General features: G+C 40.2%; 1 non-coding gene across 1 annotated transcript; it reads left to right on the top strand.

Moving 5' to 3' along the window:
- Positions 1-8,363: 8,363 nt before the first annotated feature.
- Positions 8,364-8,470, top strand: LOC133827765 (small nucleolar RNA R71). The gene has a single exon (XR_009890416.1). It is a non-coding gene; the product is annotated as a small nucleolar RNA R71 (small nucleolar RNA).
- The last annotated feature ends 14,366 nt before the right edge of the window (positions 8,471-22,836 follow it).

The raw sequence follows: 22,836 nt of genomic DNA on the forward strand, positions 1-22,836 counted from the left end.
CCAACATAAATGGGATATGATTTGTATTAAATATAGACATTATGTAATTACATGATTGACTCACGCAGCCAAAACCTATCCATGGAATTCCCCTATAAATACTAGGAATGTTGGACAGAAAAGGGACAAATTATTCTGTAATACCGAAACTCTGTCGAAATAGAGAGAGAAACAATAATAATATTGACTCGTGGACTAAGTGGAGATTTAACCACTGAACCACGTAAAAGATTGGTGTTATTGAGTGGGTTTTTGTTATTTCTTCATTACGGTTTATCACTAAGCACTATTTTGCCCTTATTATTTCTTAATACATTGTTGGCGAAAAATCGCGTCAACAGTTTGGTGCTTTCATTGAGAGAAAATTAGTGCTTCACAAAAATCCTAGTCGATTTCAATCATGGTGCTCACTCGCTCAATGCACGATAATGAGATAGAACAACCTGGTGGGCAGGAGGCCCATCATACAGCTGGTCCGAACGAACGTGGTCTTGAGATTTAGCAACGTCCCAAAAAACAACTGGCGGGTCAAGGCGACACTGGGAGTTTGGCGTCATTACTGCCGAACCCAAACCCAGGCTATCTAACTGCCATCGAGATGGAGAACATGCAACTGAGGAGCCATATCGTTAGGGAAAACAGGCAGATTGAGGAGGTTTCGGCTTGGTTACCCACTCTTGCAACCGACGTTAATATCGGAAAGAGGCAAAGTGGGTCTCATAAGCTCCACAAGAATAATCGATCCAAACCGAGTCAATCATTCAGAACCGCCACTCCATGTTCTGTACCTGCGGGACGAGAACACCAGAATGCTCGACCCAGCGACCATCATAAGGGTCGTCAGCATGTCATTCGGTCAGTCAGGATTGCAATCCCAAGTTCGATGCCTTCTTCACAGGTCCCTAGGAATGCCCATGATAATCCACGAGAAGGGGCTAGGACAGGCTCATGAAGAAAAAATTCTCCAAAAAATCCTCCTACACCGCAATCGGATCACCAAGCACTGAGACCTAGAGACATTGGAGTAGAACAAAAGTGGGCTAATTTAGTCCGTCCTGATGGAACGAGGAGAGCCTCACCAATAAGGCATCCCCATCACCTATAAGACATCCAACACCACCTCGTCCTCAACAGGATATTCCAGCTCATGGGGACAGCAGGAGAAATCCTCCCCCATCTGCCAATACTTACGTCCCACGAACACGTGTTGAGAATCCAGGTCCTCGACCCTAGCTGCAAGCTGTAAGCTTCGCAAATGGGAGTTACTGGACTGAAATCCATCGTAGCGGCAGGTCCGAAAGTGACCTAAGGAATCATTTGAGTTAAGTGCAAAACTCTCGGTATGATCCGTAACCCAATTTGAACGATCGTCTAAACTCACAGAGAAGGTATCCAGCTCGGGATGAAGATATTAGCTATACTCGACAAGAGGGAGGTTCGTCCATAGTACACGATAACAGGAATGCCCCAAAAAACCAAGCTCGGGCTTGGAGGGACAATAGCCCATCACACGCATACGATAGGATGGGAGCTGTTGAACAACCCCCAGCTAACCTAGGGACTAGGGACCAAACCCTCAAAAGACTAACTTTGATAGAAGAACAAATGAAGAGGATTTTGTCTAGAAAATAAAAGGATGAGTGCGACTCAAATGAGGAGCTCCAGCCTTTCGCTCCAAATATTGTGGTGGCCACATATCCGGTAGGCTTTAGAATACCACACCTGTCAAAATTTGATGGATATGGAGATCCGTCAGATCACCTCTAAATGTTTAACACCATGATGATGGCCCACAATGTTGGGCTCGATCTAAGGTGTATTTTGTTCCCTACAACTCTACTCGGGCCAGCTAGGCAATGGTTTAAACAATACAAGAGGCATTCATAAGTTCATGGTATAAGTTTTCTACTGATTTCAAAAAAGCATTTTGAGCTTCACACACAGCTCAGGTTGAGGCTGATTCATTGGCCAACGTAAAGTAGCAACCTGGCGAGACATTGAAGGCATATCTGAGCAGATTTTCCAATGTTGCTGCACGAGCTAGGGATGCTAATGACAACTCCAAACTCATGGCAATGAGGACAGGAATCCTCGTCGGGGGCGACCTGCGGCATTTACTCCAAAGAAAAGGAGTTAAAAGCATAGATGAATTCTTAGCTCGCGCTCAAGAGTGGATAAATATTGAGGAGGTGTGAGCTTTTGTTGTAGGAACTAGCCAGACCCCTATCTAACCCGTTGGAGCGGTAAAGGATGTGGTAGCTACGGCCCAAACCGTTACCCAAAATAACCAAGGGGAAATAACAAAAGGAAAGGGAATGGTGAAGCCAACTAGAGCGGGACGAAGAAAAACAAGCCCGCATAGAAGTTCAAACTTATCTACGCCACATATACAGACCTACCGAACACACGTGAGCACATTTTTCTAGCCAATTCTAATCGCCTTCCATGGAAGAAGCCAAAACCATTGAAGAACCAGAGGGCGAAGAGAGATCCCTCAAAATTTTGTCGGTTCCACAACGTCATTGGTCATAACACTGATGATTGGTTGCAGCTGAAGGATTAGATTGAAACTCTCATCAGGGCAGGACCTTTGGACCAGTACGCCCAAAATCGTGTGAATCCGAGTCAGCCCGCTAGGCAGAACCCACTACCAATTTCGGAAAGCTCCGACAAGCCAACCTGGAGCTCAAGCAAATCAGGTTGACCCTCCTCCGATAGTAGGGGGAGATTTAATCACTATTGCGAGAGGACCTCATTTGGCAGGCATGAGCAGCGATACCCAAAAGAGGTATATTAACAAACTGAAGTCTCATAACGGGGTGGAGTTCGTCCCGGAGCAACGGTTATCGAAATAGCAGCGATTGGAAAAGCAACCAATCATTTTCATGGAAGAGGATGCTAGCCACGTCCAATTCTCGCATAGCGATCCGCTGGTGGTAACTGTTCAGCTTGCCAGTCGAAGGGTACGAAGGACACTAGTGGATAACGAAAGTTCTGTAAATCTACTTTTCAGGTCCATCCTGGAAAAAATGGGGTTATCCGTAACTGATTTGATGGGGACCTCGATGACTCTATACGGGTTTTTGGGAGAAGGGTCAGCAGCCATAGGGAAGATCAAATTGGTGGTGACATTGAGAGAAGAGTCGCGAACTATTTCCAAGTTACTCGAGTTCGTGGTAATCGATTGTTCGGCTGCGTACAATGCAATTTTGGGCCGACCTACGCTGATGGCATTTGAATCCATAACATCTATCCGCCACCTAGCATTGAAATTCCCCCAGCTACGGGAATATGCACCATTAGAGGTGATTGACTCATTACCGGGGAATGCTATAACATTTCTATGAAGGGAAAGTCACAACCCGGGCAGCAAGCGATGGTCATAAATGAGGAGGTGAGGATTCCTAGGAAGTAGAAGTGACTTATGGGACAGAAGAACCTCTGCGGGAAGAGGATGGTCAGGTCGCCCAACATGACGACATTGATCCGTGAGTAGGTGAAGACAAGTCAGAGCTCAAAGCCATAGAAGAGCTCGAGGAAGTGAATATCGACCCTAAAGAAGCTTCAAAAGTTTTAAAAATTGGAAAGAATCTTGACAATGAAAGAAAGATGGACTGTGGCGAATTTTATTTGCTATGCAAGTGCACACAGTCACAATTTGTAATAATTTGGTAAAGAAACCAAGTATCGTCCTCACGGACTGAATTCTCAATTACCAGTCGATTAACTTCTCTTTTCTATTTGATCGATTAAAATTCTTGATTTTTGTCAACACAGCAAAAGAAGCTATAATATTCAGAAAAAATAATTGAAAATTAAATAGAATAACACCATTAGTAAAACCTTTGATTTAAACACTGAAGAAATAATTAGGATGTTTAATCTCATCAACTATCCTCCCTATCATTCCCTAATGCAAGTACTAAGTTCTTCTTCTTTATGCCTAATTCAATTAACAAGTTGATACAGCAGCCTATAATCATACTATGAATTATAGACTCAACCTAGATGACAATTTCCTATATTTCTATGGTAAATTGAACCACCAAGATAGCATTAATCTCGACAACTTAATACACAGTTACACAATTAAAATGGATACCTTCGTTCCAAATTACAATTATGTCCAATATAACCACAGCAGTTTCAAACCTCACTTCTCAGATTTTGATTTAAAAACATATATAAAATGATTATAGATGGCCAATCGATAATCAATCATTAAGCACATGCTATATGGAATTGAAGAAGAATGAAGAAGAAGAACATTGAAATTGCATTAGTTCATAATAGGGATTCAAGTGATTCAATTAAAAATCCTAAACAGAAAATTAGTTCATAATCATGATACTAATCATAGAGAAAATTAAAGATAACATCAAAAAGTAGAAGTTGAATACTCCAAGCCTTCAGGCTTCAAGCCCAAATTCCCCCAGATCCGTACACCCCTTCTTCTCTCCTCTTCGCCTTATAAAAACCTAAAATTCAATTTTTGAAAGAGGCGGGCCGCGGCTCTACATGCACCATGCCGCGGCCCGTGTCTAAATTTCTGGGCGAATTGTTCTCTCCATGCCGCGGCCCGCGTCTAAGATTTCTGGGTTGATGCCCATCTATGATGCGGCCCTCTTTAGCCATGCCGCGGCCTGTGGTTCTCCTTCAAAACAGTGGTTCTGTTTCACCACCTAGCCGCGGCTCTACTTTGCTCATGCCGTGGCTCTTAAGGGATTTCTCAATTTTTCAAGTTTTCATCCCAAAAATTCACCAACACTTCCAAATCATGTTGAGATCCATCATTTCTCAAAATATGTTGAAAAACTTGGTTATTTCTTCCCTTTCTTTGACATTTTCCTCCAAGTACTCAATTCTTCCTGATATTCATAAAGACAAACAAACAAAGAATAAACCCACACTAAATGAAAGAAAAACAAAATAAAAGACTACTTAAAACATCACCTAAACATGACAAAAACTAGACTCAACAAACTCCCCTAAACTTAACATTTACTCGCCCTCGAGCAAAGACTAAGTTAAACTAACAAAAAGAAACAAACAAAAAACGAACAAGCTAAACCATCATTACCATCTACACTGCTTTGCCAAAACTCATGAAATCTCAATTGCAATAATAATAACCAGAATTTCAGCTAAATTGCCTTAATGTTCAATTTGTAAAGTTCAATTAGGGAAATCAATAATATATCACGAAAATGACTACAACACTTGGACTCTATCATATATGTTCAACTCATTCCAGACAATTCCACAAACCAATTTTTCAATATGCTTGCATTACTTAACCTTCTCCACTAATGTAAATAACACGTGTTTTGAAATTAAAAGGACTTTCACGGGTTATAGCGTTAGGCTTAGGCAAGGGTAGATGAAATTGTCATTTAGGCTCAAAATTACCATAAGCATATAAACTTTACACCCAATCTTGATATTCACAACACAATTTAACACAGCCCAAAGATCCTCTTTATTTCCAAAGATTGAGAAATTTAAACACTAGATTTTTTTTATACTACATTTCTCCCAAACTTATGCATTTTAATGGGAACATCAAAAGAAAAGTAGTATCTCTCAAATCTCTTTTTTTTTTTTCTTTTCTTCTTTCTCAATCTTTTCTTGAATTTTTCTATTGCCAACACCAATACACAAGAGTAACACCCATTATAAATCAATCCCCTTTTATATTTTATAAGCTCATGGTACAAATCTAGGAACTGAAAAATAATAAAGTATTCGGTTAAGCTCAAAACATGTGTTTAACAATAAAAGGTAGACTTTTAGGCTCAAAGAGGGTATCTAGGGAAAATTAAATCAAGGTTGGCTTGAAAAGCACAATCAATCCAATAAAATTGCCTAAATCACTTTTCAAAACACATGTCATCAAGGATTTCGCCTCAAAGGCCAAATAATGCAAGTTCTATCAAATTCAAATTGTCATACCACCAACCCTAGTCAAACATATATAATAAAATCCAAAATGTTGCATTTTCAAAACATATTAAAAATTTCCCACAAAACCTTTAAATTAAACTCTAAAACAATTGAACCAAGCACACAGTCGAATTCAATTTCCTTTTCACGAACAAAGACAAAGCAACAACAGACAAGAATGATGGCTTAACAGTTACACTAAACAAACAACAGAAAATAACACAAGAGACTAAAAGCTAAACTAAACAACGCACAAAATAAAAATAACACAAAATAAGCTCCCCCCAAACTTAAGATGCACATTGTCCCTAATGTGATAAAGAAAAGAACAAAGGAAGAGAACTTACCTGACGCCACATCAGTATGGTGGAGGAGGTGGCGGTGGTGGCCACTGGTATGGAGAGTACTGAGGCGGAGGAGTGAAGTAATTCTCACGCTTTTCACGGTTTAACTTACAAAAATAATCAATAAATTGTCCAAAATAATAAAAACCAAAACAACACTTAAAAATTGTTCAAAACTAAAGCAAAACAACTAAAAGAATGGGATGCCTCCCAAAAGCGCTGTCGTTAACGTCATTTAGTCAGACGTTGAACTCTCTACACCTTTAACTTGGGTCAAGTCCACCCCTTGCATCCTTGAGAGCCATCGTGTCATACGAGGGGAATTCCCTTCTACTGTTGAGAATATTGAAACTATCCCCAATGTCATCGAAACCTTCAAACTTGCCACACAATAATCTTTTCATATGATGTCGAACTGTTCGAAATCGTTCTTTGGTCTTCTTCTTCTTTTTACCAATTGAATCTTGACAATCATTCACCACGTCAACTCTACAACAGGTAGGAATTTCAGCTGCTGTAAAAACATTAAATCTTATTTCCTCATTTTGGACTCGCAACCTTAACTCCCCCTTTTGTACGTCGATTAAAGCTCGTCCTGTGGCTAAGAATGGTCTTCCAAGAATGATTGGGACGTTGGCATCCTCCTCCATATCAAGTACAATAAAGTCTGCTGGGAAGATGAACTTGTCCACTTTTACCAAAACATCTTCAATAATACCGCGAGGATGTGCTATTGATTTGTCTGCCAACTGAAGAGTCACTGTTGTAGGTCTTGCTTCCCCAAGCTTCAATCTTCTGAACACAGAAAGCGGCATTAGATTAATGATCGCCCCCAAATCACATAAAGCATTCATGCTCTCAAAATTCCCAATAGTGCAGGGTATTGTGAAACTCCCAGGATCTCTCAGTTTCTGAGGAAGCTTCCTTTGCAGAATGGCACTGCACTCTTCAGTGAGTGCCACCGTCTCATAATCCTCCATCTTCCTCTTCTTGGACAGTATTTCCTTCATAAACTTCACATAACTTGGCATTTGTTCAAGTGCCTCAGCAAAAGGTATGTTAATGTGGAGTTTTCGAAAAATATCTAGAAACTTCGAAAATTGTTTGTCAAGTGTCTTCTTTTGAAGCCGCTGAGGATATGGAATCTTGATGTGGTGCTCATAACTCACTGGTGACTGATTCTTCTCAAGGTCTTCAATAACCTCTTCTTCTACCTTACCCTCATTCTCAACTTCAACTTTTGGTGCAGGTATAGACTTCTTGACTGGCTCTTCCAACTTCTTCCCACTCCTCAAAGAGATTGCATTGCACTGCTCTTTAGGATTCACCTCTGTATTACTTGGAAAATTTCCTTGAGGCCTACTTTGTAACATATTTGCCAATTGGCCAACTTGCATCTCAAGATTCATGATGGATGAGCGAGTTTCTGCCATAAACTGAGTTTGAGTGTTGGTGAGGGTCAATAATGCAGCTTGCAATTCATTAGGCCTTTCAGGTGGAGCTTGATTCATTGATTGTTGAGGCCTAGGCTATTGTGATGAAGAGGCTTGATGAATTGGTGGCTGAGGCATATTATTCTGAAATTGACCCTGAAACTGAGGTTGCTGGCCCTGATTATTCCTCCAAGAAAAATTAGGATGATTTCGCCACCCAGGATTGTAAGTATTGGAGAATGGATTATTGAATGGCCTCTGAAAGTTTCCCACCATCGGAGTGTTATTATTAATACTGATAGGGCACTGGTCAAAAGAGTGAGAACCACTATAGATTTCACACCTAGCTGCCATTTGGACCGCATTAGCAGATATAGTGCTCTGTTGTAACTATTTTGTCAAGGAGGCTACTTGTGCTGTTAGAACAATGATGGCATCCAGCTCATGCACCCCAGCTACCTTTCTGACCCCCGATGATCTTTCTTCAGACCACTGATGATTATTTGTGGCCATGTCCTCCAGCAGCTCATAAGCACCAGTTGCACTCTTGCTCATAAAAGTACCACCCGCTGCAGCGTCAATAATGGTTCTAGTAGTAGGACATAAACCATTATAAAAATTCAGCACGAACATCCACTGTTCAATGCCATGATGAGGACATCTTCTCAAAAGTTCCTTGAACCATTCCCAAGCTTCATACAATGATTCTCCATCATTCTGGCAAAAATTATTGATTTCTCCCCTCAATTTAGCAGCTTTGGACGGAGGGAAGAATTTTGACAAAAACTTCTGAGCTAGATCTTGCCAGGTGACAATAGAGTTCGGTTGCAAAGAGTTCAGCCAACTTTTAGCTCTGTCCCTCAGAGAAAATGGGAAAAGCCTAAGTTTAATTGCGTCATCACTCACCCCATTGTATCTGAAAGTTCCACACAGCTCCAGAAAATTAGACAAATGGGTGTGAGGATCTTCAGAAGGCAACCCATTAAATTGAACAGATGATTGCACCATTTCTAGAATAGCTGGCTTGATTTCAAAGTTGTTAGCCTCTACAGCTGGTGGGCGTATACTGTTTTGTACTCCCGTCAGAGTGGGCAGTACATAGTCTCTCAGGCTCCTCTCAGCATTGTTTTGAGCCTGACCCCCTTGTGCAATTCCAGGAATTAAAAAATTCCTGCCATCCCCATCATTCTATGCCATCTTCACAGATTTTTGGGCCTCCCTCTTGTTCTTTCTGTTTTGCTTGCAAGACTTTTCAATCTCAGGATTCAAAGGAACAAGATTGTCTACTCCTCTTCTGCTACGCATATAACACAGTTCACTTGAGATAGACAAATTAAGCAACTAAACAGATTAGAAACAAGAGAAATTAAAATCAAATTAGAATAAAAATTAATCAGAATGATATTGATAATTATTTTCAGTCCCCGGCAACGGCGCCAAAAACTTGTTGCGAATTTTATTTGCTATGCAAGTGCACACAGTCGCAATTTGTAATAATTTGGTAAAGAAACCAAGTATCGTCCTCACGGACTGAATTCTCAATTACCAATCGATTAACTTCTCTTTTCTATTTGATCGATTAAAATTCTTGATTTTTGTCAACACAGCAAAAGAAGCTATAATATTCAGAAACAATAATTGAAAATTAAATAGAATAACACCATTAGTAAAACCTTTGATTTAAACACTGAAGAAATAATTAGGATGTTTAATCTCATCAACTATCCTCCCTATCGTTCCCTAATGCAAGTACTAAGTTCTTCTTCTTTATGCCTAATTCAATTAACAAGTTGATACAGCAGCCTATAATCATACTATGAATTATAGACTCAACCTAGATGACAATTTCCTATATTTCTATGGTAAATTGAACCACCAAGATAGCATTAATTTCGACAACTTAATACACAGTTACACAATTAAAATGGATACCTTCGTTCCAAATTACAATTATGTCCAATATAACCACAGCAGTTTCAAACCTCACTTCTCAGATTTTGATTTAAAAACATATATAAAATGATTATAGATGGCCAATCGATAATCAATCATTAAGCACATGCTATATGGAATTGAAGAAGAATGAAGAAGAAGAACATTGAAATTGCATTAGTTCATAATAGGGATTCAAGTGATTCAATTAAAAATCCTAAACAGAAAATTAGTTCATAATCATGATACTAATCATAGAGAAAATTAAAGATAGCATCAAAACATAGAAGAAAAACATGTATGTTGAATACTCCAAGCCTTCAGGCTTCAAGCCCAAATTCCCCCAGATCTGTACACCCCTTCTTCTCTCCTCTTCGCCTTATAAAAACCTAAAATTAAATTTTTAAAAGAGGCGGGCAGCGGCTCTACAAGCACCATGCCGCGGCCCGTGTCTAAATTTCTGGGCGAATTGTTCTCTCCATGCCGCGACCCGCGTCTAAGATTTCTAGGTTGATGCCCATCTATGCTGCGACCCTCTTTAGCCATGCCACGGCCCGTGGTTCTCCTTCAAAACAGTGGTTCTGTTTCACCACCTAGCCGCGACTCTACTTTGCTCATGCCATGGCTCTTAAGGGATTTCTCAATTTTTCAAGTTTGCATCCCAAAAATTCACCAACACTTCCAAATCATGTTGAGATCCATCCTTTCTCAAAATATGTTGAAAAACTTGGTTATTTCTTCCCTTTCTTTGACATTTTCCTCCAAGTACTCAATTCTTCTTGATATTCATAAAGACAAACAAACAAAGCATAAACCCGCACTAAATGAAAGAAAAACGAAATAAAAGACTACTTAAAACATCACCTAAACATGACAAAAACTAGACTCAACATGGACCTAGTCGATTTTTTACAGAAGAACCTGGATGTTTTCACTGGTTGCATGAGGATATGGTGGGAATCAGTCCAGGCATAATAACGCACACTTAAAATTTGGACAAGAGTGTGCCTGTAAAATCTCAGAAACAGAGACGTTTGGGAACTACCCGATCTAAACCACTTGATGAAGAAGTAGCTTCATTACTAAAATACGGGTTCATTTGAGAGGCAAAATACTCAATCTGGGTTGCTAATCCCGTGCTAGTCCCAAAACCAAACGGGAAATGGAGAACCTGTATCAACTTCTCCGGTCTGATCAGAGCTTGCCCCAAAGACTGTTTCCCACTACTAAGAATTTATCCGTTGGTAGATGCCATGGCAAGTCACGAGCTCATGTCTTTCATGGACGCATATTCTAAATATAACCAAATCGCAATGAACTCTGCGGACTAGGAGCATACTAGTTTCATCACCAGACATAATGTATATTGCTACAAATTTATGCCATTCGGGTTGAAAAAGGCTGGGGCTACGTACCAACGCTTAGTCAACAAAACGTTCGCTAACCTGATCGGGAGAAATATGGAGGTGTATGTCGATGACATGCTTGTCAAGTCAAAGACTGCCAATAACCATGTATCCGATCTGGAAGAGTGTTTTGGAATATTAAGGAAATATGAGATGAAGCTGAATCCTCATAAATTCACCTTCAGGATGGCATTTGGAAAGTTCCTTGGCTTCATAGTCAACACGATGGGAATTCAGGCGAACCCTCAAAAAATCAAATTGTTATTAGAAATGCCTTCACCTAGGTCCTGTAAAGAAGTTCAAAGCCTAACTGGAAGGGTAACAGCTTTGAATCGATTCATTTCGAAATCCACTGACAAGTGTCTCCCATTCTACAACTTGCTCAGAGGAAACAAGAACTTTGAGTGGACCGAGGAGTGAAAACAGGCATTCCACAATCTAAAAATACATCTGGCCGAGCCCCCGATATTATCTAAACCAATATCTGGAGAGTCTCCGTTCCTTTATCTGGCTGTAACAGATAATACAGTCAGTGCCATGTTGGTTCGAGAAGAAGATCAAGCTCAAAAACCAGTATATTATGTGAGCAAGAGGCTTCTCGGAGCTGAGTCACGGTATCCATTGATAGAGAAACTGACGTTCTGCCTAATATTGGCCTCCAGAAAGCTCCGACCATATTTCCAATCCCATTCAATCAACGTCTTAACCGACCAACCTTTAAGGCAGATTCTACAAAAACCTGAGACGTCGGGATGTCTCTTAAATTGGGCCATCGAACTTAGACAGTTCAAGATTTTGTACTTACCCAGGACCTCAATTAAGAGTCAAGCCATTGCTGATTTTATGGCCGAATGCATTGGTTTTTAGGACGAGCTCATAAGGGAGCCAATGCAGGAAGTATGGAAAATCTTCGTTGATGGATCTTCGAACAAAAACGGATCAGAAGCTAGAATAATCTTAATCTAACCAGAAGGGCATCGATTTCATACAACTCTAAAATTCGGATTTGAGGCATCCAACAACAAAGCAGAATATGAGGCCTTACTAGCAGGTCTGAGGGTGGCGAGAGAGCTTAAGGCGAATGCCATCCAATGCTATAGCCATTCCCAACTCTTGGTCAATCAGGTATTGGGAGAGTATCAAGCTCGGGACATCAAGACGGCAGCCTACCTGGCTAAGGTAAGAGGGGAACTGTCTGAATTTGAATACAACTCGATTGAACAGATACCCCGCAAGCAAAATTCTAATGCCGACGCTATGGCTCGACTTCTGAAACACTGGATGTAGTACCGGTGGAGTTCTTGGAGAGTCCAAGTGTTACAGGAGAAACAATGGAGGCCGGAATGATTGACATAAGACCGACCTAGATGACTCCTATAATGGAATATCTCGTGACTGGAAAATTACTTGATGATAGAAAAGACACGAGGAAGATACTCTATCAAGCTTCGCGGTACGTGATGGTAGATGGAACCTTTTATCGGCGAGGTCATTCGTTGCCCCTCTTGCGATGTGTTTTTCCTGAGGAAGCCAAAACCATTTTGTAGAAAATACACGAAGGTTTTTGTGGAGATCACGCTGGGGGGCAAAAAATTGGCATTGAAGATACAAAGGTAGGGATACTTTTGGCCCACTTTAACAAAAGATTTGATCTCATATGTTCAAAAATGCGAAAAATGCCAGCATTTCACCATAGTTTCCCGAGCTGCTCCAGTCGAGCTAACGATGATTTCATCCCCGTGGCCATTTGCAACATGGGGAATCGACCTAATAGGTTCCCTACCTATGGGAAATGGAGGAGTTCGATATGCGGTGGTGGCGATCGATTACTTCATGAAGTGGGTAGAAGTCGAGCCTCTGGCAACCATCACCTCAAAAAGAGTCCTAAACTTCGTGGTGAAGAGTATTATATGTCGATTTAGACTTCCTAGAAGATCGTGTCAGACAACGGGACGCAATTCGACAATGATCTCTTCACTAACTTCTGTGAAAAATATGGCATCATGAAGAGTTTCTCGTCGGTAGCATACCCACAAGCCAACAGCCAGGTCGAGGCTGTAAATAAAACCCTTAAGGCGAGCCTGAAGAAGATGTTGGACGAAGCCAAATGACTATGACCTGAACAGCTCTTGCAAGTACTTTGGGGCATACTCCTTTTTCCTTAACTTTTGGAAGTGAGGCCATGCTTCTAATCGAATCCATGATAACTACTCACAAGAAAAGGACATTTGATCAGTAATAGAATGACGGGCTACTTAACGCATCTCTCGATCTGATCGAAGAAAAACGAGAGGAATCACAGTTACAGCTCGCCCATTATCAACAAAAGATCACTCGCTATTTCAATTCTAAAGTTAAGGGGCGCAGATTTAGATTAGGCGACCAAGTTCTCCGAAGGGTCTTTTTGGTAAATAAAGACCCACGGGATGGTGTATTGGGCCCAAACTGGGAAGGACCATATCAGATCGTAGAAGTCTTGTGTAAGGGAACTTTTAAGATAGCTCGACTGAATGAGGAACTAGTCCCACAGACCTGGAATTCCCTTCACTTGAAAAAGTATTATCAATAGTACTACTGTCAATGTAAGGCTTATTTATAAAAGCCATTTCAATTAAACAATAGATGGATTATTAAAAATCCATTTCTTAGTTTTATTATTGCGAGTTCGTGTTCTCATATGTGTAAAAGCAACCAGGAAAGTTTATACATTCTGGTTACTTGGGGGGCACATAACCGAGGTCGGCAAGATTTTTAGTGAAAGATTCTTTTAAAACTAAGAAATTAAGCCTACTCGGATAAGGTCCAAAACTTAGAAGCTTGAAAAAATTGATTATTCAATGGCTTTTTAAAGCTCGAGTTTTCAATAAACCTAGCATGAACTAAGTTTAAATCATCAAAACACTGGATATAACCAGGTCTGAAACTTAGAAGCTTGGAAAAATTGACTATTCAATGGCTTTTTAAAGCTTGAGTTTTCAATAAACCTAGCATGAACTAAGTTTAAATCATCTAAAACCCTGGATACAACCAGTTTCGAAACTTAGAAGTTTGGAAAATTGATTATTCAACAACTTTTTAAAGCTCAAACTTTCAATAAACCTAGTACGAACTAAGTTTAAATCATTAAAAACCCTGGATATAACCAGGTTCGAGGCTTGATTCTTAACAGGTACGACGCAAATAAGCGAAAAAAACTTGGACATAACCAAGTTTGGTAAAATCTATCTCGATCTAAAAGTCGATCCCTAAAATTTTGAATGTACAAGAGTCTAAGGATTCATATAACATGAGAAAATAATAAAGGGAAGAAAAATAGATCACAAGTTAGATATATATTGAAATAAAACAAACAAATATATTGTCACATTGAGGAGAAATAACCTCGAGCTAAGCGCAAAGGAAATTGTTTAATACCAAAAGATTGTTAGAAAATTACAAAGAAAATCATAAATGAGATCATTGAGCTCCGTCAGCCCGCCCCCCCCCCCCCCCCCCCGAAGTAACTTCCTCACCATCTCCCTCCACGGCTCCGGAAGCCTCACCAGTCTCTGAGGGTTCTTACAAAAACCAAACCTTGAATCTAGAAAGGTATGGATCCCATAGCTCGGGCTCCATGAAGGAGAAGTTTCTGTCCTGGCTAAAAGCCTAACAATGGTAAAACATCTCCTTCATGGTTGATGATGACACTGCCGCTTCCTCCTTGGCTTTAACTTTGGCCTCGAGTAATTTCACTTTGAGCTCACCATTCTCGACCTGAAGCTGTTCAGCACGGTGGTTCGCCTCTGCAACCTGAGCTTGGGAGGTGGATAAAGCAATTTTTCTGACCTGCTCGCTTTCTTGGGAAGAGATAAAAGTGGCCTTAGCAGCATGCTTATTTTCTTGAGCAACATTCAGGGAGGCCTTGGCAGTGGCCAGCTTGGCTCAGATCTCTTCATTTATGGCCTTAGGACGAGCTATGCTTCGATATTGGGCCTAGACGGAATGCAGAATAACAAAACAAGTTCAAATAAAAAAGAGAGGAAGAACACAGTAAACAAAAAAGAATCAGGTGTAGGAGAAGGACTCACGATGAGTTTCATCCCTATGGCAGATTCAAGGACATCCTCTGGGTTGCGCTCCTCTATGGCTCTCAGATCCCTCACACTAGCTTTATATGCATGGCCCACCATATGAGTTGATGTCTCATACACTATACCCTAAAAGGCCTCGAGGATCTTTTCCAAGTCTTCTGGCTCAACCGGTATTCAGATGATGGGGGCCTCGACTTGAATTACTTGGGAGGGTAGAGGCATGTGTCGAGGGGGAGGAGGGGGAACTTGCCCAACGATGACAGTAGTCACTGAAGCTGGCTCCCGAGCAGAGCTCGTGTCTTTACCCTTAGAGGGGGATTTTGTAGTATCCCCCGTTTTAAGGGTGGCCTTTTTCGTCACCATGGGCCTTTTCATGATGGGGCCCGTTCCAGACTTTTTAGCCTGAAAGGCAGTCCTTAGGTTAGGGGCTCCTATCGATTCCATCTCTTTACCTAAAAAGAACAAAGGGAGTTAATTCACAGAAGTAATGTTTCCAAGATATATATAAAAAAAGGGGGAAGGTAAAGATCCTACCCTCCGGGCTGGGGGAGGAATCTATTATCACCAGCTCAGGTGTATGAACCGGGCTAAGCATGACCTCTGGTTCTAGGATTAACGGAGGGGAGGGGGAAGCTAAGGATACAATCTCTAAGATCCTAGGGGGTTCAGGTCTCTCCTCGGGGTTGGATTTGTCTACATACTGCCTAAACCCAGGAGCAAATGCTCCCTGGAGCAGAGAAGGCCAAGTCCTAAGGTTGGTTTCGTACTCTTCAAAGATAAAAGATCTAAAGTTCAGTGTGTTGTCAACTACAATGGTGCATTTGGGATATCTGTGGTCGTAGCGTACCACCAAGCGATCCACACATTGGAGGAGAGTTACATTTAGGTCCAGATCGGTGGGTTGGTGACTAACTAGCTGATTGGGGTTAAAACGTATTAACCTAAAGCTAGCAGCAACCCAATCTAACTCCCTAAAAAGGTATGGGTTACCTTGGTTGGAGGGGCCGACTACTGCTCCAGAAGCATCTCGGTCAGGATCAGGTCTTTGATCAGGTTTAGGAGCCCGTCTTTTCTGCATGAGAGGCACCTCGGCCTCTTACTCATCGGTGTCTTCAGTGGTTGGCAAAGTCTCTTGAGAAGAGGGAAGCTCGAGGATCACCAGAAGAGGAGCTTGGGTCTACTAAGCCAGTGTTTGACCCTCGCTGATCAATTTACAATCCAACATTGTGACATCATTTACGACCTGGCGATAATCCTCTTCCTCGGGGGGAAGGCGAGAAAATTTCTCTTACTGATCCCCGAGAGTCACAAATTTTTCCGTCTTGGCGAATATGGCTGCATGAGAAACATACTCAATCAAGACATGTGCAAAAAAAAAAAAAAATTTAAGTAAAAGGAATAAAAATTCACGAGCTGAATTTACAAAGGTAGAAGACATACGAGGTCGATTGAAGTATCGGTGTTCAAAATTCTTGAAGCCATTTGACATAAAGAATAAATCTTTATAGTCTTTTGGATGGCTAGGAAGCTCAATGACAGAGGTGGAGTTTGAAAACCGCATGAGGTAATAAAATCCATCACCTCGTCCTCTCTGGACGGGGCTTGCTTTAAGACAGAAAAAGTACAAAATATCCGCAGGAGAGGGGACCTCCCATTCATGCCTCAGGAACAGATATTTCAGCCTCACCAAAAGTCTGTATGGATTTGGGGGTAGCTGGAAGGGAGCCAGTTTCACGTATTTTAAGAAGTCCACGAAATACTGGTCCAGGGGAAGGAAGGCACCAGCCTTCAGATGCTCATCACTCCAGGCCACAAAGTCATCTTGGAAAGGGGCACAACTCCTTTCCCCTTCAAGCGCAGGTCGGGTGAGGAGACCACTAGCTCCCATCTCAATGTTGTGACTCAACATGATTTTATTCACTTTCCCTTGAGTCGTGATTTTTGAGATTATGTGCTCGGCCTCGAAAGAATGTGTTGGGGTCGACAGGAACTTCTTTCTCCACTACTAGACCGAAATGCAGAATAGGAAAGTCAGGGGCGACCTGCTTCCCTTTATCTTTGCGTTGATTTGATGAGCTCCCAGATTTCTTCTTAGGGGTGCCATCAGATTGCCTAACGACAAAGCGACCTAGTTAGTAGGAGATTGTAACGCCCTGGTTACTCCAAGACCATTATTGTGGACTTTAAAAGAGTGCTTAACTCGCTAAACGAGTCATTAGGTTATAAACATGCATCTAGGTGTCATTAATAGGCCAGGGTGAAAATTTCAATCAAAAGGGATGGATATATTTTATTTAAAACATAAAAATGTACATGGGCCCATAAAACTTTTACAAGTTATTTACAATCCAAAATGGTCATTATAGTGTAAAAATTACAACCCGCCGACCTAAGCGGCAAAATAGGGTTAACCCATAGTTCCTCTGAGAAACACCTTGGTCGTGGTGGTTAAGCAGCCGCATATGTACACATCACCACCTAAGCTCTGCACTCAAGGCTGAGTGAGCTTTTCTTTCCCTTTACCTACACCACATAGCACCCGTGAGCCAAGGCTCAGCAAAAAAACTTATTACTGCACGTATACAATATTAATAAATGATTATAGTTATCATTCCAGGACTTGTAGCCCAATCAGATAAGTGAATATCAATATTGATTCTGGTAATCATGCTGAGGCTTGTAGCCCTAATCAGATAAGTGAATATTGAGTCACACGCTGTGCAGGTGACTAATAAGTCAACCTCTAAGGATTTGCACCCTGTATAGATGACTAGTAAGTCCATCTCTAGGGTTTTGCTCCTTAAATAGATGGCTAATAAGTCCATCTCTAGGGATCCGCTCCCAAGCCATGTGATGTGTCGGCCACCTTAGCCTTTTGGCTCTAAGTCTAAGTAACTAGCCTTTAGACTAGACAAGCGCTTTTGTTTTCATCAAACTTAAGGTATGTCAAGCATTTCATGCTTATGATGATAATGCTTATGTTGATTAGATCTAATCTTTTCAGCTTGCGTTAAACACGCTAATACCGTTCTTGACTCATAAGCCAATACCATAGAACCAGTGCTCAGTATTATTGCCGAACTTGACTAATAAGTCAGTACCATTCACAAATAAGCAAGACTGCTAAGCATTTACAATGCAATCAATGTCCACATATAGAGCACTTACATGCCTCATCAATAATCATGCATGTTACATACTAGGTGCATTTTTCTTACCTCTGGTTCGAGCATGAAATAATAAAAGAACGATCGTTTGAGAATGTTCAATCTTTTGGCGTTTAGTGGTCACCTAGTCACAAACATAAACGGTGTCTCAATAAGTTTGAATTCCAAAACCTAATCCTGGGACCAATCCCACGCTCTCGGCACCTCCAATTCCACCAAATAGGGAGGTGGAATCGTCCCCCGAGCCCTCGGGCCAAAACCCTAAAAAGTACCCAAAATAATGCCTTGGAAAAACAGGGCAGCGCTGCCTTCCAGGCGCTATGGCGCTACAAGCAGAGCTGCCAACCTTGACCAGCGCTGTAGCACAAGAACTAGAGTTCCCAAACTCTGATTTTTTCTCTTCATGTTCTCCAGGTTTCAAACCTCAAAAACTGACCCCAAACCTCAACCAAACCCACAAATGAACCCAAAAACCATTTCTATATGTCTTAGACATCAAAATCCCAATCAAACTTTCCCCAAAACTTCATCAAATAACCACTTCTATAATCAAAAGTTCTAGCTCAAAACTAACTTCAAAACAGAGCAAAATCCAGAATATTCATGGCTGAGTTCTTACCTACATTACAGGTTTGCATTCTCTTCAATGGCTGAACATAAGCCTAGAACCTCAAGCTTTGATCTCCTAGCTTGAACCCTGAAATTAAGCTTCAAAAATTTAAAGGAAAGGAAAGAGAGAGAGATGATCGTGGGAGAGGAAGGAAGACTCTATTTTTGGCTTTCTAATTCTTCTACAACCATCCTAATTTGAATATATCCCTTGGTGCCCCCCATGCCTAATTATATTCTTAACAGCCCCCAAGGGAAAAATTGTCCTTTCTCGTCTATCCCGTTAATTATAATTAACGTCCTCCAATTCCCGTTATTCCCAATATTCTTCAAATAATGATTAAATCATATCCCACTACCCTTTAATTCTCGATAATGTACTGAGCATCAAATTACCCTGAGACTCACCCCGAGCCCGGAAATTAACCCCGTTATGACCAAACTGCTAACTTGCATTCTAAGATCGTCTCATGCCAAATAGCTCGAACAAATCCACATTATAATGTGGCCTCATCCATAAATCATAGACATGCATACAGTTATGCAAATATGCAATTATTATCATATATTTCACATAATAATGCATTTAATCACATAATTGCATAATAAATCAATTATAGCCCTCCCGGCTCCCCAATCCAGGCTCTAAGCCACATTAGGGATTTTGGGACATTACATCGACCTAGGATGGTCTATAAATATGTCGTAAAGGTACGAGGGATGGAATGGATTATTTTTATTATACGAGCTAAAGTTTGCCTTAGCCTCATCACGTGATGCCACATGATATTCTAGGCTACGCGCCTCGGTTTCTTAACAATCCCCAGATACTTCGGGATCCGCGTGTCAGAAATATCAAACCCACTACTTTCCTTTTGAAAGTGGTTTAGTGTGAAACCACTCAAGGAAGCGTAACCCCTAAGCTACCTGCTATTAAACCTAAAAACCCTTCAGTTTCTTTACCCTGAATGGGTATTCTTTAAACTAATTTTCCATTAGGGTTACCCTAGATTAACCCAGAAATTTGCCTAGTTTTATGAATGTCTTATTTCTGAAACACGTTTGGGTTCACCCATTGAACCTAAATCGAAGCCTATTTCCTATGAACATTTAGAAATATCCTAACGGTAATAAACAATGAACGTTGCAGACAAAAATTGTTGAGAACAGAAATCTCATTCGATAACGAATAACAAAAGGGGGGGGGGGGGGACTTTTCAAACCAAGGGATGAGATACTTACAGAAAATATGTTCGATGATTAGAGGATGTAGATTCAGTGACGGGAAGCTCCTAGAAAGCTTTTGAATATTTGGGCACGATGAACAATTTTGGGGATTCTAGGGAAGAAGAAGGGAAGCTTGAGAGTTTAGAAATGGGAAATTTTCAAATGCAAAGGTGGTGAGGTTTAAAGTTTGATCACCCTATTTATACGTAAACTACGAAAATTAATCTGGGCCATCCAATTGGGTTAGCTCAAGATCCAAGGGCCAAGATTAAATAGACCAAATGGCGGCAAAAAGTTGACAAGACCATTATTTCAGTCCTCGAAACCCGAACAGACGCCAATTGCAGTAGACCACGTGTCCAGTACTCGAATAGTAGGCAGGCATGCTTTTATGTGACAGAAGTCTAAAAGCCCCTACTGTGTATGTTAGAAAATGACGATATCAAACACGACCAGGAGCTTGGGGGAAAATGTTGTATCCTAATTTTAGCACGAGTTCATTCACTCAACTCAAGTACAACTGGCAGGTAAATACGTGGAAAAATAACCAAGTAGAATATCTGCTTATTATCCATGAAGACAACTTGGGATTCATAATGGTCAAACCTAGTGTTAGGCATCCTGACTTTACCACAAACTAAGAATAGGATAGCTGTCAAAGCGCTAGCTCGGGATCATATAGCTGTCAAAGTACAAGCTCGTGATAGATATGTAGCTTGTGGTGATTTAGAGATAATGCATACTAAAGGATCCCTAGATACTCGGGATTTGTTTACACCCTTATTCATGACCAGGCTATCATATTTATTATCCGAGATAGCAGGAACATATTTATTTTGTTATCAAATCATATCCCAACATAAATGGGATATGATTTGTATTAAATGCATACATTATGTAATTATATGATTGACTCATGCAACCAAAACCTGTCCATGGAATTCCCCTATAAATACTGAGAATGTAAGACTATAAAGGGGCTGATTATTCTGTGATACCAAAACTCTGTCAAAATAGAGAGAGAAACAATAATAATATTGACTCATGGACTAGGTGGAGATTTAACCACTGAACTACGTAAAAGATCAGTGTTATTGAGTGGATTTTTGTTATTTCTTCATTACGATTTATCATTAAGCACTATTCTGCCCTTATTATTTCTTAATACACCGTTGGCGAAAAACCGTGTTAACACCTACAACGACGAAATGTCATCGTTGTAGTCAATTTATTTCAATATATTAAAAAAAACAAATTTTTGTTGAATTCGACTACATGCAGTGACGACTTTACAGTCGTCGCAATAGAAGTCGTCATTGTAGAATCATTTTCTTGTAGTGTATTTTCTTCCCTCATTATTTTTATCTCTCCCTCTTTGTATTTGAATAAGATGCTTAGTGGTCAAAGACATATCAGACAAAGGCTACGATGAAGGTGAGGTTGGCAACGGTGATAGAAGACTGCTCCCTAGAAACCGAGTTATCTCCCATGTGAAGGCGTTCACAACAAAAATGAGATTGGTAGTGAAGAAGCATGGAGAGGCATTCGCAATGAAGAAAAAGCACCGAAACAAAAAGGAAGAACTCACAACAAATTTAAGCTTAGATTCTTCAATGGATCTGAGTTTTTCTTTTTATAGATTTAAACTTTAATCTTGAAGCATTGGTATGCATGAGTAAGGAGATTTGAAGGATATGTTCTTTGATTTTTCTTTTATTTGTTTTTGGGAAGTTTTCTCTTCTTTTTTCTCCTTATATTATAGATTTAATTTAAGTTTTTTACTTAATATTTTATTAATAATTGTTTTCTTATTTTTTATTTTATTTGATAATTTAATTATTATTACTATAATTATTGTCACAGCCCTAGCTCTAGACAGTGGCAAATATGTAATATCTATAACTTTGGTGGTCAAAGGCCAAACTTTGACCATTTTTGGAAAATAATCCTTATAAATGATCCTTTAGTAAATACTAAACAATACAATAATTATAAGTCCAAAAAAATGGAATAACTCCTATAATTATATAGAAAAAGATTAGTGATAAAATCATAATCATCTATCATTATACATAGAATAATAATATCCCCATAGTTATGTAGTCACCAAACAGTTACATTTAATAAGTCATAAAGTATCAAAATAATACTTATCATCCATCATTTCTCATTCTTGACTATTTACATAGCTAATTAAGAAAAACAGACCATAAGGTTCCAAATCAATTACATAAACAATGTTTAAAAGATAGTACTATAACTATAAATAGAACTATGCTAAAATCACATTACCCCCACTCGTATCACTGGTTTCGTAGAAGGGGAGAGATGTAGGGGTGAGTTTATAAATCCTATTAGGAAAAAAACTAATATTAAGGACCAAAAGATTAATAAAACCTCTGGATGATTAGCTTTGAAAATAAAACATATATCATCATGTATAAACCAAAAACAGAGAGAAACCACGAATAATCACAAGAGACAAACTACACATGCACATCACATCGCCCACTAGATCCCTAGTTTCTGATACCCACCATAGAAAACCCGACATCATAAACCAGGTAGCCAGACCTGATTACCACCACAAGAGGGAGGCTCAGAACACTTCCTGTTTACAGATGTTAGGTCTTTACACCTACAGGTGAGTGAACACCTGACCTATCTATGATGACGCAATTACTAGGTCGTGAAACAACAACATG

This window comes from Humulus lupulus, chromosome 3 (genome assembly GCF_963169125.1).
Source record: "Humulus lupulus chromosome 3, drHumLupu1.1, whole genome shotgun sequence".
NCBI lineage: Eukaryota > Viridiplantae > Streptophyta > Magnoliopsida > Rosales > Cannabaceae > Humulus > Humulus lupulus.